Source organism: Poeciliopsis prolifica, unplaced genomic scaffold (assembly GCF_027474105.1).
Source record: "Poeciliopsis prolifica strain line A6 unplaced genomic scaffold, Auburn_PproV2 SCAFFOLD083, whole genome shotgun sequence".
In the NCBI taxonomy this organism is placed as follows: Eukaryota; Metazoa; Chordata; class Actinopteri; order Cyprinodontiformes; family Poeciliidae; genus Poeciliopsis; species Poeciliopsis prolifica.
In genome coordinates this window covers 683,207-702,749 of record NW_026562458.1, presented here as the reverse complement: position 1 = coordinate 702,749, position 19,543 = coordinate 683,207, and the positions used below count along the sequence as shown (strand labels likewise).

At 38.6% G+C, this 19,543-nt stretch overlaps 2 protein-coding genes across 2 annotated transcripts in view; both read right to left on the bottom strand.

The window, feature by feature from the left end:
- LOC129353068 (NLR family CARD domain-containing protein 3-like) overlaps window positions 1-6,183 on the bottom strand; it is a 59,457-nt gene extending 53,274 nt beyond the window's left edge. Inside the window, exon 1 of the mRNA XM_055022271.1 lies at window positions 6,076-6,183. The gene's annotated coding sequence lies outside the window, so the exon portion shown is untranslated. The remainder of the gene's footprint in view (window positions 1-6,075) is intronic.
- The window catches only part of LOC129353042 (NACHT, LRR and PYD domains-containing protein 3-like), a 77,118-nt gene that overhangs the window by 4,736 nt on the left and 52,839 nt on the right, over window positions 1-19,543 (bottom strand). The gene's annotated exons all lie outside the window — the stretch shown is intronic.

Genomic DNA, 19,543 nt, shown 5'->3' with positions numbered 1-19,543 from the left:
ATTTCTTCAGGTCAAACACATCCAGATCTTTTCCTGATGACACTAAGATGAAACCCAGAGCTGACCACTGAGCAGGAGACAGTTTATCTGTGGAGAGACTTCCTGAACTCAGAGACCATTTGATCTCGTTAACTAGAGAACGATCATTCAGTTCATTCAGACAGTGGAACAGATTGATGCTTTTCTCTGCAGACACATTCTCACTGATCTTCTTCTTGATGTACTGAACCGTTTCCTGATTGGTCTGTGTTCTACTTCCTGTCTGTGTCAGCAGACAATATAGGAGTCTCTGATTGGTCTGCAGTGAAAGTCCCAGGAGGAAACGGAGGAACAAGTCCAGGTGTCCATTTGGACTCTGTAAGGCCTGGTCAACAGCTCTCTGATGGAGAGACTTTGGTTTAGAGTCTCTAGATAATGAAAGCTCTCAGATGTTTGTTTTCCTTCCATCAGGTTGACTCCAGAGTTGATGAAGGTCAGATGAACATGAAGAGCAGCCCAGAAACTCCTGAACACTCAGATGGACGAAGCAGAACACCTTGTCCTGGTACAGACCTCTCTCCTCTTTAAAGATCTGTGTGAACACTCCTGAGTACACTGAGGCTGCTCTGATATCGATGCCACACTCTGTCAGGTCTGATTCATAGAAGATCAGGTTTCCTTTCTGCAGCTGATCAAAAGCCAGTTTTCCCAGAGACTCAATCATCTTCCTGCTCTCTGGACTCCAGTGTGGATCTGTTTCAGCTCCTCCATCATACTTGACCTTCTTCACTTTGGTCTGAACCACCAGGAAGTGGATGTACATCTCAGTCAGGGTTCTGGGCAGCTCTCCTCCCTCTCTGGTCTCCAACACATCCTCCAGAACTGTAGCAGTGATCCAGAAGACTGGGATGTGGCACATGATGTGGAGGCTTCGTGATGTCTTCATGTGGGAGATGATCCTGCTGGCCTGCTCCTCATCTCTGAATCTCTTCCTGAAGTACTCCTCCTTCTGAGGGTCATTGAACCCTCTGACCTCTGTCACCATGCCAACACACTGAGGAGGGATCTTATTGGCTGCTGCAGGTCGTGTGGTTATCCAGAGGAGAGCAGAGGGAAGCAGTTTCCCCCTGATGAGGTTTGTCAGCAGAACATCCACTGAGGTGGACTCTGTAGCATCAGTCAGGATCTCCTTGTTGTGGAAGTCCAGTGGAAGTCGACTCTCATCCAAGCCATCAAAGATGAACAGAACCTGGAAGTGTTCAAAGCTGCAGATTTCTTTGGTTTCACTAAAGAAATGATGAACAAGTTCCACCAAGCTGAACTTTTTCTCTTTCAGCACATTCAGCTCTCTGAAGGTGAATGGAAATATGAACTGGATGTTCTGGTGGGCTTTGTCTTCAGCCCAGTCCAGAGTGAACTTCTGTGTTAGGACAGTTTTCCCAATGCCAGCCACTCCCTTTGTCATTACTGTTCTGATTGGTTGATCTCTTCCAGGTGGGACTTTAAAGATGTCTTCTTGTCTGATTGTTGTTTCTGGTCTGTGTGGTTTCCTGGATGCTGTTTCAATCTGTCTGACCTCATGTTCATCATTGACCTCTTCAGTCTCTCCCTCTGTGATGTAGAGCTCTGTGTAGATCTGGTTCAGAAGGGTTGTACTTCCTGCTTTAGCAATCCCCTCAAACACAGACTGGAACTTCTTCTTCAGACCAGATTTAAGTTGATGTTGACAAAATGCAGCAAGACGGTCTAAATAAACATAAAAAGTAAAATCAGGAACAATAAAAATTATATTTTTAAGAGGTTTGAGTAAATGTGATTCCATCTCTTCAGACATCAGTAAATGTGTGTCTTATCCATCAAATTAAATCTTTGTAGAAATCCTCTTACTGCTCTGCAGACAGTCAGCCATCTCATCCTGCTTCATCCTCCTCAAGAAGTTCAGTGTGATCTTCATCACTGCCTCTCTGCTGCTCCTCTTCTGCTCTTCATCATCACCTCCCAATACCTCATCATCTCTCAGACTCTCTGAGCATTCTGGGTAATCTGGACTCAGAACTTTCTGGATTTTCTTCAGCTCGTTCTTCACATAAGTGACAATGTTGTCCTCCAGCAGCTGGAACAGAATAATAGATGAAGGAAACATCAGAGTGAAATCATGGAGCCAAACACCAGATGGATGTTGTACAGACTGACAGTCCTCTGGACTACAAATGGCAGCATGGAGATGAATGTGAACAGAACCTATAGAAAGTAGTTGTTGTTCATATACAGACCATAAATATGGAGTCCAGCTGTGTTTGATGGACCGATGGACCACTGGGAACCTCTGAGCTCTGCTGGTCCACTCTGTGGAGGAACCAGGAACAATTAGAAATATTCATCCAGCAATGCTCACATGGAAATCACCAAGACTTTTACATTAAAATCCTTAAAGCATAAAAACAGAGCATCACATAAACACAATACAAAGAAAGAAAAAGCTAGTGGCTGGTTGGATGGTCGATGCTGAAAGCCATGAATCTTTGATTCATCCAGCCGACATTTGAGACAAAACCTGCAGCAACATTTGCTACTTTCTACATGTTCAACCTAAATAATGGATATGAGGCAGCAAAGACTTTGGAGTGTATTCAACTGTAAAACTATTCCTATGATTTTATTTTGAAAACTCTTTACAATGAATAAAATACAATCGGAAAATTTTTAGGAGCTACAAAGCAAGTTATAGTGAACAATTGACCAATATAGTGACCTGTTATCTTAATATATTTAAAAACGGAATATTTCACATTAGGTAAAGAACGTTTTTATTTTATATTGACCTGCTGCCTTCAAATGGTCAGTTTTCTAAAAACTAAGACTGTGTAATATTAATACTTTTTCCCAGAGATTATTGATAAAGTGCATCAAGTGGTGAAACTAAGCCTACATTAAAATACTGGCAGCTACAGATGCCGGTAATTTACTCTTTATTTAGTTTCACAACTGTACAGTCATGGCCAAAAGTTTTGAGAATGATTCAAATGTTAATATTTACAAAGTCTACTGCTTCAGTTTTTATAATGGCAATTTGCATACACTCCAGAATGTTATAAAGAGTGATCAGCATAACAGCAATTAATTGCGAAGTCAATATTTCCCTAGAAAATTAACTTTATCCCCCAAAACACATTTCAACTGCATTGCAGCCCTGCCTTAAAAGGACCAGCTAACATCGTTTCAGTGATTGCTCCATTAACACAGGTGTGGGTGGTGATGAGGACAGGGCTGGAGATCAATCTGTCATGATTAAGTAAGAAGGACACCACTGGACACTTTGAAAAGAGGCTGGTGCTTGGCATCATTGTTTCTCTTCTGTGAACCATAGTTATCTCTAAATAAACATGTGCAGTCATCATTGCAATGCACAAAAATGGCCCAACAGGAAAGAGAATCGCAGCTAGAAAGATTGCACCTCAGTCAACAATCTATGGCATCATCAAGAACTTCAAGGAGAGAGGTTCCATTGTTGCCAAAAAGGCTCCAGGCGCCCAAGAAAGACCAGCAAGCGCCAGGACCATCTCTTAAAAGTGTTTTAGCTGCGGGATCGGGCTGCCAGCAGTGCAGAGCTTGCTCAGGAATGGCAGCAGGCAGGTGTGAGTGCATCTGCACGCACTGTGAGGCAGAGACTCTCGGAGCAAGGCCTGGTCTCAAGGAGGGCAGCAAAGAGGCCACTTCTGTCCAGAAAAAACATCAGGGACAGACTGATATTCTGCAAAAGGTGCAGGGAGTGGACTGCTGAGGACTGGGGTGAAGTCATTTTCTCTGATTAATTCCCTTTCCGATTGTTTGGGACATCTGGAAAACGGTTTGTTCGGAGAAGACGAGGTGAGCGCTACCACCAGTCTCGTCTCATGCCAACTGTAAAGCATCCTGAAACCATTCATGTGTGGGTTGCTACTCAGCCAAGGGAGTCGGCTCTCTCAGTCTTACCTAAAAACACAGCCATGAATAAAGAATGGTACCAGAATGTCCTCCGAGAGCAACTTCTCCCAACCATCCAAGAGCAGTTTGGTGATGAACAATGCCTTTTCCAGCATGATGGAGCATAATGCCAAAAAGCAAAGGTGATATCTAACTGGGTCAGGGAACAGAACATAGAGATTTTGGGTCAATGGCCAGGAAACACCCCTGATCTTAATCCCATTGAAAACCTGTGGTCAATCATCAAGATATGGGTGGACAAACAAAAACCTAGGAATTCTGACAAAATGCAAGCATTGATTGTGCAAGAATGGACTGCCATCAGTCAGGATTTGGTCCAGAAGTTGATTGAAAGCATGCCAGGGAGAATTTCAGAGGTCCTGAAGAAGAGGGGTCAACACTGCAAATATTGACTTGCTGCATTAACTCATTCTAACTGTCAATAAAAGTTTTTGTTACTCATAATATGATTGCAATTGTATTTCTGTATGTGATGATAACATCTGAGGGCAGCAGATCATGTGAAAATATAATATTTGTCTCATTCTCAATACTTTTGGCCATGACTGTATTTATTCTGACAGTAAATTAATTTAATATTTTATTACAGTATTTAACATGTAATTTTATAGCAAATAACTGGCAATTAATTCAACAGAATTTATAGGTTTTTTTACAGTATTTATACTATTTTTACCTTAAAAGCAAAATACTGTCAGAATAAAATAACTTTACAGTAAAATGCTTTCATCTGTAGCTGCCATTATCTTACTGTAAATTTACAGGATTGTTACTTAGAGTGAACTTGATGTTCTAATGATTCCCATCAGAACCGGTCCAATCCTCCAACATGTTCCTGATCATTGATCCTCCTGAATAATGTCCAGCCTTCTTTAAAGAGCAGAAAGATCAGTTTCTGAGACAAACATGTTGGTTTAAATGACTGAGAGAAGTTTGGTGATTTAGTGTTGAGTTCTGACATGGAGCAGAACCAGGAGTCCTTTCTACTCTGACCATCCAAGGAGGTTCTGATGGAGCTTCAATCAGAACCAGATGGTCCATTAGAGACCATCTGGTTCTGAATCAGATCCACATGAGGTATTATTTTATAACTGTAGAAATGGTTGATGATTCGCCATGTTGGATGATGTTTAAACCTCAGAGGTGAAACTGGAATCTTAAAGTTCATTCAGATGTTTCCTTTCAGCATCAATCTGTCTGCAGTCGGATTTAGAGAACGATCCAAATATTAAACTATAAATTAAATTCACTGCTGCCCTTTTGTTTTTGTGTTGAAAATAATATTGGACAAAATAAATGAATCTGTTTTATCTTTAAAATGTGTAGTTGATGTAAAACAAAATAAAATACAATGAAATGTTTGTGGTTCAAAGGTCATGTCAACATCATAATTTGTGTCCTGAATGAGGTTTTTATTTGTTATTTACATATATTTTAGAGTTTGTAGCAGAAAAGTTAGTTGATTCCAGTAAAATATTGCTTTCTGTTATTTATCAGCAGTAATTGTTTAGTTATGGTGCCAATAACTGGCCAGTAGGGGGCAGTGTGGCTGCCTGAATGATGGTTTCATTGATTAGAGAAAAATCAGGTCAGATTTAGAGATTTCAGTTAAAGTTTGGTTGATTTTAACTTGCTGATCTCTAACATCACTAACCTGGTGGAAGATGTGTCGACGTCTTTAACTAGACATGTTACCATAAGCATTGATGTAAGACATGGAAATAAAATAACCTGATATTCAGTCTAATGTTCTTAAGAACCCAACAGAACCCAACAGAACCTGGTATCATCACATGATCACAATAACAGATATAAACTGAAGTTACAGCAGGTAGAAACATCTCACCTCTCTGATGGTGGAGATCCAGGAGATTTAAAATCAATGGGATGACCCATTGACCTGTTGCTCTTAAAGGACACACAGCTGGGTTCTGGTTCTGGTTCTGGTTCTGGTTCTGGTTTGAGTCTCTGATGGATCCTGACAGAAACATGATGATTAAAACTGAATCAGCAAAGAGGAGCAGCAGCAGCTTCATCACCACGTCTGTTCTGGCCTGATATAGTGAACGCTGTGTGAAAAGGGCTGTGGACAGTTAGAGATGGTGACCTCACCTCTGACCTTTGCTCTGGCTCTCATCTTTTTGTGAAACAGAGCTGTGGGCTTCAAGTACATTTTTATTCGTGGGAATAAAATGGGAATCATTTAGAACATCAAGTTCACTCTAAGTAATAATTCTATAAATTTACAGTAAAATACTGGCAGCTACAGATGCCAGTATTTTACTCTTTATTTAGTTTCATCACTGTTTTTATTATAACAGTAAATTAAAATAACATTTTATTATAGTCCTGAACATGAAATTTTACAGCAAATTACTGGCAGTTAAATTCACCAGAATTTCACCATTTTTTACAGTTTTTATACAGTTTTTACCTTAAAAGCAAAAACTGTCAGAATAAAATAAATTTACAGTAACATGCTGTCATCTGTAGCTGCCAGTATCTTACTGTAAATTTACAGGATTGTTACTTAGAGTGAACTTGATGTTCTAATGATTCCCATCAGAACCGGTCCAATCCTCCAACATGTTCCTGATCATTGATCCTCCTGAATAATGTCCAGCCTTGTTTAAAGAGCAGAAAGATCAGTTTCTGAGACAAACATGTTGGTTTAAATGACTGAGAGAAGTTTGGTGATTTAGTGTTGAGTTTCTGACATGGAGCAGAACCAGGAGTCCTTTCTACTCTGACCATCCAAGGAGGTTCTGATGGAGCTTCAATCAGAACCAGATGGTCCATTAGAGACCATCTGGTTCTGAATCAGATCCACAGGAGACATTATTTAGTTTTACTGTAAAAGTGGAAAATAATACACAGTTTTGGATGTTTGAACCTCAGAAATGCAACCAGAATTATAAAGTTAATTTATAGAAAGCTTTTCTTTCAGCATTACTCTGTGTTTAATCAGACTTACAGACTAATCCAGATAGAAACCTAGAAATGAAATGTACTTCTGCCTTTGTGTTTCTGTGTTAATATTAATATTGGATGAAATAAATGAGTCCGTTTCATTTGGACAAAATGAAGTTGATGCAAAAACAGAAGAAAATGCAGTTAAATGTTTGTGGATCAAAGGTCATGTCCACCTGATATTTATGTGTCTGGATTTAAAAGTAAGTTCATTATGGCTGATTTCTGTCCTTGTTATTCATCAACACTAATTGAGTGATTCTCTGAATTCGGTACATTTTGGGGTCTCAGGTTACAAAAAATAATGTTTTTGAACACTGCAGCTATTGAAGGACTCTTTTAACCTCCAGAAAAATATATCTCCCCACCTTATTTATGAAATCCCAAACACTTTAACAAATTGCTTTTTACTGAGGTTGCTTTAATTTCCACCCCATAATGAGACAATTTCATTCCTCTATGAGTATAACTCTATAACATAATTAAATTGATCATTCTTCCAGTTCCTCTTAGATGACCTGTTCCTTCATTAAAATAACTAATTGTAAGTGTATTATTTATAATAATTATTAATTCAAGTTGTCATAAATAGAAAATGGAAACTTGATGTAAAAGAGCTTTTCATAAATCATGAAAACATAATTTAAAATATTAAATCAGGCATTTTTATGTTTTTGAATCATTCTTTAAACTTTGCATACAGTCCAACAAATAGTCTAATATTTTCTGTAATGCAAATAAAGAAAGAATAACCTGAAATTGAGTCTAACGTTCCCATGATAACAGAACCCAACAGAACCTGGTATCATCACACAATGACAGATATGAACAGAACAGTTACAGCAGATAGAAACATCTCACCACTCTGATGGTAGAAAAGATCCAGAGTATCTCGACGGACGCTTTAGCATGAGGCTCGCAAAGGACACACAGCTGGGTTCTGGTTCTGGTTCTGGTTTGAGTTTCTGATGGATCCTGACAGAAACATGATGATTAAAACTGAATCAGCAAAGAGGAGCAGCAGCAGCTTCATCACCACGTCTGTTCTGGCCTGATATAGTGAACGCTGTGTGAAAAGGGCTGTGGACAGTTAGAGATGGTGACCTCACCTCTGACCTTTGCTCTGGCTCTCATCTTTTTGTGAAACAGAGCTGTGGGCTTCAAGTTCATTTTTATTCATGGTTCTTATTTCCAGAACCTCAGGCATCAGACTGAGGAGACTGACTAAAAGGTCCTAAAATGATTCCTCAAAATGAAATTAGGAATTTATTAGATTCCCAATGCAACAAAAAGCTGTTCTAAAAAAATATTCCCAATTATTACACAAGTTGTAGCTTTTAGGAATAATCTTATTGTTGAACAATTACTCTCAGTCAATCCATAATGTTAATAACATCTTAAACCTGAATATTTTAGAAAGTAAAAGGACATTTTTGGTTGAGTGAGAGAGTTGAACCTCCCGTAGGACTTAGAGCGGTTTGGATCCTGGTTGAGCTTTACCGTGTTCGGTTCTGGAGGGTTGCTGGTTTATGAGCTTCTTTGATGTTTGCTTAACTGGAGAGATGGCGGGAATCTGCCGCTCTTCCTGAGGGTTAAACGATTTAATCTAGTGGAAACGTTCCCCAAAAATTAAGCAAACTTTGTTGCTTCAGCTTCTCCTCCTTTGGACGTCTGACATCACCTGAACCTGGGAATCAACATCCTCCTCTTTCTGTTTATCACACGGATCGCTTCGCTTCCATGTCTTTATGTTTTAGCATCTTTTGTGTAAAAATAAAAAAAAAGGTGTGCTTCTTTAGTGGTTTAGGTTTGTGCTGGTTTTGTGCGGCGCGCACATGATGCGTGATGGACAGGTGGTTGTTCTCCTGCAGTGATAATTTAGTGCGTACCTTCTGATCTATTGGACAGTTTATTTCAACATCTGCTGGTGTGAGCCAATGGGTGACCCGTCAGCTTTTAAGTTTGCGAAACCACAAAAAAAAGACCCACCAGAACTGCACACTGTGAAAAGCTCAGGCTGATCTTAGAACAACAGGAGGTTCAAACTCCCCTCGTTCATTTTTAGCTCACAGGAAAAACAAACTGACCAATAAGATTTAGCCTTTGGCGTACCCTTTGACCCCCACAGACTCACACGCTACATACAAAATGTTTTGGACAAAAGATCTTTATCTTCTCTCCACAATTTTGTTAAAATGGTTGGATAAAAAATACAACAGCTTTTCTTTTTTAGTTAAAGTACAATCTCACAGTGTGTACAGCTGCTGCTGCAACAATAAATACTCTCAGTCACTTGTGGCCAGTTTAGAATCACAGAGAAGATCTCCAAAAGGGAATCAAACTTAAAACTCTGAACTGAGAACTTCTGATCACATAAGAGCAATTTACAACTACCATGGTGAATGATTACTGATAACTATTGTCAGTGGTCCCTGACATTAATATGAGCAGGCAGCAAGGAATCATATATATATATAATATTATTGTAATAAAGGCTGAGCCAAGAAAATGTATATCCATACTTTAGCGATCTGGATGTTGAAGGTCTTATTTTAAATTTTACCAACACATGCTTAAATGCTCTAAATACAGTAGCTCCCTTGAAAACTATAAAAACTACAAATAAGAAACGTTTGGAGCCGTGGCTCAATGAAACCACTTGTGCACTCAGACGGGAATGTAGGCGTGCTGAGAGGAGGTGGAAAAAAGATAAATTGCAGGTTTCGTTTGAAATTTTAAAAGAGTGTTTATTTAATTATCAGAATAATGTTAAATTAGCAAAATCTAAATATTTCATTAATCTTGTAGCTTTGAAAAACATAGGCCTCAAGTCCTTTTTAGTGTTCTGGATAGGATTGTTAATCCTTTGACTACATCTGGCCCTTTAGCCTCTGTTGAACTTTGTGAGGCTTTCTCTAAGTTTTTCACTGATAAAGCTACTCAAGCTACTCAAATACCCGAGTAGCTTTAGATTCCCATGAAATGCCGCAATGCACAGCTATTCTGGAGCATTTTCAACCAGTTTCTTTAGAAGAACTGACTTCAGTTATTAAACATCTGCAGCCATCAAATTATCCTTTGGATTGTCTTCCTACTCGTCTGATAAAAGACGTTTTTCTTACTTCTAGCCTATATATCCTAATGGTAATAAATGCCTCATTGCAGTCAGGTTGTGTCCCATCAATACTTAAACATGCTGTGGTTAAACCCCTTAAAAACCCCAATCTGGACTCAAGTGTACTAGCAAATTTTAGGCCCATTTCTAAACTCCCTTTTTTATCTAAGGTCCTCGGAAAATTGGTTTATATTCAACTTGAATTCTATCTAAAAGTCAATAATATAACTGAGAAATTCCAGTCAGGGTTTAAAGTTGCTCATAGCACTGAAACAGCTTTGCTTCGAGTTTATAATGACCTTCTTTAACAGTTGATTCAGGCAATGTTGCGGTTTTATTACTTTTAGATCTGAGCGCTGCATTTGACACTGTTGATCATCAGATTCTTTTAAACAGATTAAAACATTGTGTTGGCCTGAGAGGCCCAGTATTTGAATGGTTCAAATCTTATTTAGAAAACAGAATTTTCACAGTTAATCTTTAGGCTCAATTTTAGGTCCCATTTTGTTCATTTTATATTTATTACCTCTAGGTCAGATTTTTCATAAATTTAACGTTTCCTTTCATTGCTTTGCAGATGATGTCCAGATTTATATGCCCCTTAAAGTAAAAAATGGAAAAAATGAATCTCTTCAGCTATTGACAGATTGTTTGGCAGAAGTTAAATCTTGGATGGAACAAAACTTTCTTCACCTAAATCAAAGAAAAACTCAAGTTATATTATTTGGCCAAAGTCTTTATACTACAAATCCAGATCAGATTCTGGGTTCTTTAGTTCAATTTTGTGAGACCTCAGTTAGGAATCTTGGCTTTAATTTTGATAGCTGTTTAAAGCTCGATAAACAAGTTAGTTCTGTCGTTAAATCGAGTTTTTATCACCTAGGGATTTTAGCAAAAATCAAATCTTATTTTTGTTTTAAGGACTTTGAAGGACTGATACATGCCTTCATTACCACTCGTCTGGATTATTGTAATTCTTTATATAGTGGCATAGTTAAATCACAGATTCATCGACTTCAAATGATCCAGAATGCAGCGGCACGGCTTCTTACGGGAACCAGGAAGCATGACCATATAAGGCCTACGCTGGTCAATTTACACTGGCTGCCTGTTATGTATAGAATAGATTTTAAGATTCTTTTATTAACTTATAAAGTTTTAAATGGGTTAGCTCCCCCTTATCTTCAGGACCTTTTAAAACTTCAGTCTGTGTCCAGAACCCTCAGATCAAACAATCAGCTTTTACTTCCAGTCCCTCGGACCCGACTAAGGAAAGGAGATCGGGCTTTTTCTGTTGTTGCTCCTAATTTATGGAACAATTTGCCTTTTCAGATTAGATCTGCTAGCAGCCTGGATCATTTTAAATCGCTTCTCAAAACTCATTTTTATTCGTTGGCTTTTAACTGATTTTTTTGATATTCTGTTTTTATCTATTTGTGTTACTGTTGTTCCTGTGCAGCACTTTGGTGCAGTTTTATACCCGTTTTAAAGTGCTATATAAATAAATTTGACACTGACATATCAAACAAGTAGCCCTTCATGTTACTCTACCCGTGATGTAACTCCCAGTCTCAAAAAGGTTGGTGACCCCTTCATACAGACTCTTGAAGCCCTAAAATGATTTAACTCTATTCCCTGAAACACTGTCTAACCTGTGTTTGTGCTTCTGGTATTAAACTTTCTATTTTTTTATGTATTGTAACCCCTGGCATTTTTTTGTTTTCCCCCGTTCTTTATATTGTATTATATTCTGATGCAATAAAAAAAAGACCTGAAATTGAGTCTAACGTTCCCACGTCAACAGAACCCAACAGAACCTGGTATCATCACACAATGACAGATATGAACAGAACAGTTACAGCAGATGGAAACATCTCACCTCTCTGGTGGTGCAGATCCAGGAGATTCAATGTGGGCGATATGGGACCAAAGTTGTGAACGTAGTTCGAGTCGCCTACGCAACCTGACAGAAACATGATGATTAAAAGTTAATCAGCAAAGAGGAGCAGCAGCAGCTTCATCACCACGTCTGTTCTGGCCTGATATAGTGAACGCTGTGTGAAAAGGGCTGTGGACAGTTAGAGATGGTGACCTCACCTCTGACCTTTGCTCTGGCTCTCATCTTCCCCACACAGAGTGGTTTTAGAGGGAGGGACTCCCTCCTCTCTGTCCTCACACTGATCCATGCTGCTGAATCCACATCAGCTCACACACACTTTCTAGCTTCACCTGCAGAGGAAACACACATCATTCATCTGCACATCAACTCTGATCATCCTTACATCATTAGTGCTGGAAAAAGATCAGCTGCTCCTCCTCTGATTGGCTCTTCTTCTCTGCTTCATATCAGTGTCAGGTGAATGCAGTCAGACAGCAGAGAGGCAGAGGAAGCTGCCATCAGCTGCTGCACTTCTACTATCAGTCCACTAGATGGAGACATGGAGCAACATTTACATTCACTGATTCAACCTGAACAAACAGGAAGTGATTTTAGTTAGTTAATTATTAAACACTACAAATAGATTATTCTCAAAGTTCAACTATTTAATAATCTGACTGAATCAAAGACATTTTAAGAATATATTTCATTTTGAAATGAAGCAGCAAGAAATTTGATGTTACTGGTCTGGACTGGAGTTTGATTCCTGGAAATAAAATGATAAATGAGTTTGATGAATGATGAATTATTTACAGATGCAGCTGTTTTCCAGATTAACAAAATAAATAAACATCAAGCTGTTCATCATGTTTTTCTTCCAATTTATCAATAATTTAATAATCCTGTAGCTTAGCTTTCAAACAGTAGAGAAATTAAACTTTGAGTTGAATTTAAAAGTCAACATTTTCTCTAAATATCATAGAATTGAAACAAGTAGGAAAGCTTCTTTAGATAAACTTCAAGTAGAAAAAACAAAATTAAACTTACAGTTTGTTCAAACAATCCAAAGACTTGAAGAAGAAAATCTAAAAAAACTGAGACCCAACAGAACCACAGGAGAACCAGACTAATGCCAAACCTGAACAGAGACACAACAGAACTGGACTTTTACCCGACATAAACCACAAGAGTTCAAAGTCCAGGTGTTATAAATGTTGAATAACTGATTATGTGAAACTCACCTGGTTTGTAGTTTGTTCTTTCAGAGCAGCAGAAGGTTTGCTGTAAAATCAGAGGCAGGTTGATCAAATCTTCATGAGGAAGGAGAGAAGTTCTGATGAAAATGTTTCATGATGGTTCATGATGATGATGCTGCTACCAACACTTGATTGGTTTTCTTTGTGCTAATCTTTCATTATGTTTTTTAATCTTGTGTTTTCATGGATGTTATGAATGAAACATAATTAGAGGAGAAAAGAGTCCAGAGAAAAGAGCAGCTGGTTGATTCCTGCTGCAGTAACTGGTCAGAATATAAATACAAACATGAAATAATCAGAAAAACTAAACTATAATCCTTAACATCACCACACTACTGCAACTGAAACCACACATTGTTCTAATGCAGATTATTCCTAAAGCTCCTATATAATCATTGATCATGATGTTAGTGTGGTGAGCAGAGTGAGGACAGTCTCTGGTTAAAACCAGGATCAGCTGAGGAGGTTCTGCTGATCCAGGTTGAAATTTCATTTCAATCATCAACCTGAATTAAAGTCAGAGTCTATCAAGCAGCAGAGAGGTGGCAGCTTGTTCCAGACTCATTATTTACACATGCAGCTGTTTTCCAGCTGTTCTCCTCCACAGCTGGAGGGAGGGGGGATGTTTGGAGGAGAGAATCTGAACATTCAACCTCCAGGTTTTACAGCTGGATTCTGACCTCAGCAGCTGGAACAACAACAGATGAAACCAGTGACTCCTGGAAAATGGGATGTTTGGATCTGAGCAGGTCTGCAGATTCACTGACGGGGATTTATTCAGAAATGTCTCAGAGCTGAGAAGAGCTGAGCTTCTTTAGACTGAATGCTGGGAAACCTTCACTCCTCCATTCAGTGATGTTCAGGCTCTGAACTTTAAATACTAAAATCAGTTGGAAACATCAGGAATTTTGTCCATTAATAGTGGTAATAATAAAACCAAACACTTCTGCTGTTAATTGAGTAAAGTCACCATCTTGTATTTTAATAACTGTTGCTCTTTTTAACAAATCAAATTGATTAGATTTATTATTATGGAGAAACAACCATTAGTTTAAGTTATTAATTATGTTATTAGCAAATTAATAGAAACAAACTGGTGTATGGAGAAACAAACATGCCTCAATTAAGATAATCACCTTCATATTACAGTTACTGCCATTACCACATTAGCTAAAAAAGCTAACATCTACTATTTTCCATATGTAAAGATTGTAAATATGTTTATGTCCAGAATTATTTGCCAAACAGAGTAATTTACCTGCAGCATTGTTCATTAAATTATAATGCTGAGAGGTTACCAGGACTCAAAGGCAAGCAACTACAGACACGAAAAGCAGTGTTGACAAATGTATTTAATTAAATACTATGGAGAGAAGGTGGAGAGGCATTGATCTGCAGCAGAAAGGAGAAACCAGGCCAGAGGAGGAAATGAGAAAAGGTGATCGGTAAGACAGGGGAGTAATGAAGGGAAAGATGGTGTAACCAGATTTTGGCTTACTGTCTGAGGTTTAACATGAGTGGAGGTGAGTATGTGGGTTTCCCAGGAGTTGGTGCAGTGTGGGGTTTCCAGATGGAGGAGTTCCAGCTCCTGCAGACAGCAGCTTAGTGGTGGTATTCAGGGTAAGGTCTAGTGGACCAGCAAGGATCAGGAAATTCAGCAGCAGGGAAAGGTAAGAGCAGGATTTATGAGGAAGGAATAGATGGGAGAGTCAGAACAACATTGATTACAGCTCATGACTGATACAGAGCTGACACTTCCAGTACTTGATCCAGTACTTGACACATTACCTGATCATCTTTGGGCTGCTCACAAATTTGATGTTGGCTTAATTAAAGGTCAAGTTCCAATTCACATCACCTCAAAATCAAGTTTAAGACCCCATGAACATCAATATCCCCTAAAACCTGAAGCAATTCAAGGAATATCCTCTGCTGTCAATTCAATAATATAGTTTCATTATTGATATATATATAGTTGTTCACGATTTTGGAGCGTTGTGGAAACTGCTTTTTGAGGTCAGATGGAAGTCATTTTGCATCACAAACTTGTTTCTAAACTTTTAGATGCTGTAATGCTCCCATTGGCTATTGCTGTAGTTAAATGTGCAGCTCACACCAGTTCCAAAGACCCCATCTCGCTAGGCAATGTGGCAGCTGACACGGCTGCAAAAGCCGCAGCACAAATGCCATTAAACTTCCGTGCTGGGCAAAGTACAAAAACACTCAGTACCGTTGCCCTTTTTACACTAAACGATTTTCAATCTCATGCAACATCTTCGTAAAACATGGTGCTGTTCTAAAAGATGATGTTTGGATTGGTTCCAGTGACAATCCTTACCTTCCTAAAAAATGTTTCCACCCCATCAAACAGGGGTATGTTAAGAGAAATGGATAAATTGTGGTTTACAGTAAATTTTTCAAACACAGCTCAAATTTCTTGTGAAAACTGCATTATTTGTGCTTAAAACAACATTGCAAAAGGTCACAAAATGGAAGGAACAGGAGCACACCCACAGACATATACACCTTTTCAGCAGGTTATGATTGAGTTTATTGAACTAATATCTTGTGAAAAGAAAAAATATTGTTTGGTGCTGGTCAACATGTTTTTAAAATGGCTTGAAGCATTCCTAGTTCAGACTGCAGATGCATCCACCATTGCAAAAATCCTTTTAAGGGAGGTTATTTGCCACTGGGGACTGCCAAGGAAAATTTCTAGTGATAATGGTAAACATTTTGCAAATCAAATCTTAACTGAACTCTCAAAAATGTTAAATCTGGACTTAACAAAACATTGTTCATACCACCCACAGTCAGGGGGGCAGTGGAACGTGAAAATGGGACTGAAATTAAAATTGAAAAACGGGTCTCAACTGGGTACAGGTTCTTCCAATTGCATTAAGATGACGAAGAAATAACCTCGGCCCATTTGAAATTTTGTTTGCAGGTCCTCCAAACCTGGGACTAGGACCACATGACAGTTCTGGTTCAGAACTGATCACCTGTGATGTTAACATGATTAATTATTGAATATCTCTAATAGAACACATGAAAACCACCAGAGCCAGAAGCCTAGCAACAGGCAATAAGCAAATAGTTTTGTACTTCACAGGAAACAGACCAGACTCAAAGACTGGGCGATTATTATTAGACATAGAAACTGTACCTAATAACAAACTGCCTGAAACCTGTTTTTAACTGAAGGCTGCATTTTTCTCTGTGTGTAATAATCTGATATGTTGAGGCCTGTCTGTGCATGGAGGGCTGTGCTTCTTATCATAGGTATCTGTGTATGAAGAACAGTATGCAGTATATCAGAGAGGTGTTTTCCTTTATCTAGTTAGAGCTCTTCTGAACAGTGTAACTGTTGTGCTCTCCATCTGCGCAGATGAAATAAAGCTGTATTTTGTTCTCTCTTTAACAAGGTTTGGACTTTGTTAATTCTCTCGCTCCACAGGAAAAAGATCACTTTCTTTTGTGACACTTGTGCATCTGGAACTAACTGTAGAGAACCAATACTAAGCTGTAGTGGGACATGGTTAAAAGCAACTATAGGAATCAATCAATCAAATTTTATTTGTATAGCACATTTCAGCAGCAAGGCATTTCAAAGTGTTTTACATAATAAACACAAAAACATGGAACATAGAATCAACAATCAAAAACTACATCAAGTCAAGTGCCATAACAATGCAAATAAAACATTGATGATATTTAACCTACAAAAGTCAGCCAAAGGACTTTGAGCTACTGGGCCCTTCAAATCTCAGTTAAACGTGATGTTTAACTTACAAATATCTTGAGGAAGAAGAAAGCAGCAGAGTGGAAAGAAAAGGAGGAAGAAATAGAGTGTTGCAAATCAAATTAAATAATAAACAGGAGGAAGCAACAAGCTTGTTTGTTGGACCAGAGGACAATGAAGCTCCAGTGAGTTGCAACCCCCACTCGCAGCAGCTCCAGCAGCAACAGCACTTTTATATCTTACGCTGCCAGATAAAGGTGAAAATAACTCCTATTATATGTAGTCCCTGTGGTAAAACACCAGTTTATGATACAAAGAGTTATCACCTTAGAAGTCAAGCAACCAAAGTCCCCAAATTTTAAAACTTAGACGAAACTGAAACATACTCTGTGATACAAGTGCCAAACCCTAAAGGAGCAGCAAAATAGTTTCTACATGCATGTTTTTCATCCTTGAGCCTTAGAGGAAGCAAGAAAAACAGAAGAATTTTGAGCTTGAACTCTTTCCTGTCATAACACCAAGAGGTTGGGGTAAGGATAGGTTAGTGGTCCATCTGGGAATAGAGATAAGACAAGTTTTGATGTAGTTTTAGTTTCCTAAATTCAGGGAACTGGACATGTTGAGAAACCTAAAAAGACTTTTCTTTGAAACAAGGCTTCTCTTAAAGAGTTCAGAGGCAGAGCGGCCACAAAGCTGATTTGTTGGCTTCTGCAAAGAAAATTATATTTTGGTATTATGATCCCGTTAGTGGACATCCAGAGAGTGAATGATCTGGAATGAGTTAATACATTGTGCCATGGAATTCCACCAATTAAAAAAATCATTAGAGATTATAACTGTATGATAGAAAAATAATATGGAATGTTTTAGGAAAATAGTCATCTTGAAGATTCAGATCATGTCTGCAGGTTCTGAGTTTCAGGTAGAAGTTCTGAATGAAACAGAAAATATTAAGATGTTCCCACATTGTGCTTCAAAGCATTGACCTCTGACCTTCATGGGATGGGAATGTTTTACTTTAAATCAGGACTTTCTGAAAGACCAAAAATATATATTTTTGAAATATTTAAATTTAAACAAAATAAAAGATTAAAACGAGAAACAAATGAATCAAGTACATGAGAAAAAAAAATGTTTTCCTTCATTGATACACGTGAAGTATAGCTGCAGCAAATAGAACAAAAGAGATCTAACATTTTAATTTTATGAGTGTAGGAAAAAATGAAAACAAAAGAAACAGAAAATGTCTAGTATTTTAGAAAAACTGCACAAAATTTCAATAAAATTTGAGGCGCGAATGAAAGCTATGGAAAAGGGGAAACAACTTTCTGATATTCAGTGTGAACCTTTGAGTGGAAAAGAAAATGAAAATGTGGATCCAGGAATAATCCTGGAATAATCCCAGCTTCCATCTTAAAGGACTGGAAGAAGAAAAAGTTTCCAAGGACTCAATCAGAATCGTTTCACCAAGAAATAGATTGTAGAGACTGAACATCTGTTCAACAGTGAGAGAGTTTCTCTGACAGGAGGAAAAACTTTAGACTCTTTAGAGTCTAAAGTCTAAATCAGCAAAGAAACACTGAAGAGGAACCAGATTTGAGCCAGAATCCAGGAATCAGAGGTTCAGTGAATGTGGTGTTGAAGGTGTGGAGGAGGATCAGTGAGTCAGAGGAGACTCTGTAGAAGGACAGAATGCCAGCAGGACAGTCCACATACACTGCTCTCTTAGAGACAGAGGAGGAGGAGAGACGAGTTTCTATGTTATTGTGCCAGACAGAGTAACCATCATCAGAACAGATCAGACTCCAGGAATGATCATTACATCCAAACCAACATTCTCCACTGATTCCTTTCCTGCTGATTCTTCTGTAACTCACTGATATATAAACTTCTCCTCTCCACTCAACCTCCAGTAACAGCGACCAGTCAGACCAGTTCTACACAGCAGCTGAGGATATATATCAAATCTGTCTGGATGATCAGGATATGACTGAAGCTCCTTCACCCATGTCACCTTCCTGTTGTCTTCAGACAGTTTGAGTTTTCTGCTCACTGTGTTTGTGTCGATGGTGAGTTGACAGGAATCTGATGGAGAACAAACACAATCCAGCTGCAGTTATTGATCATTTATTGACACTTTGACTCCTGAATGAGTGATGTGACAGTTTGAAGATGGTTGAATGTGAGCTGCTTTGTTGTCATGAATCAGATGAAAAACACACTTACATCTCCATGGACCTGGAGTCAAGAATCGGCCTCCAGCAGGCTCCACCCTGAAAGGAGGAGGGGGGTCAGACCATCAGTCTCTTTCAGCAGCAAACATGGACATTACATGTCTCTCAGACACACATTGTCCTCCACTGAGACAGGAACAGTCCAACATCTGGATTGCAAACTGCAGTGGATGTAGGAAGGACAGTTGGTGCTGCTGCAGCACAACTCATTTCTCCAAACACAGGAAAAGCTCCAACAGAGAGGAGAAAGGAAATCCCTCAGTAACAACCTGAAGAAACTCACTGAAGCCTAAAAGGACATCAGGAAACTAAGGAAACATTTCTGGAAGCTCCACCTGATTTAATAATCAGCATTAAAATACAATCAATCTAAACTCTGATCAA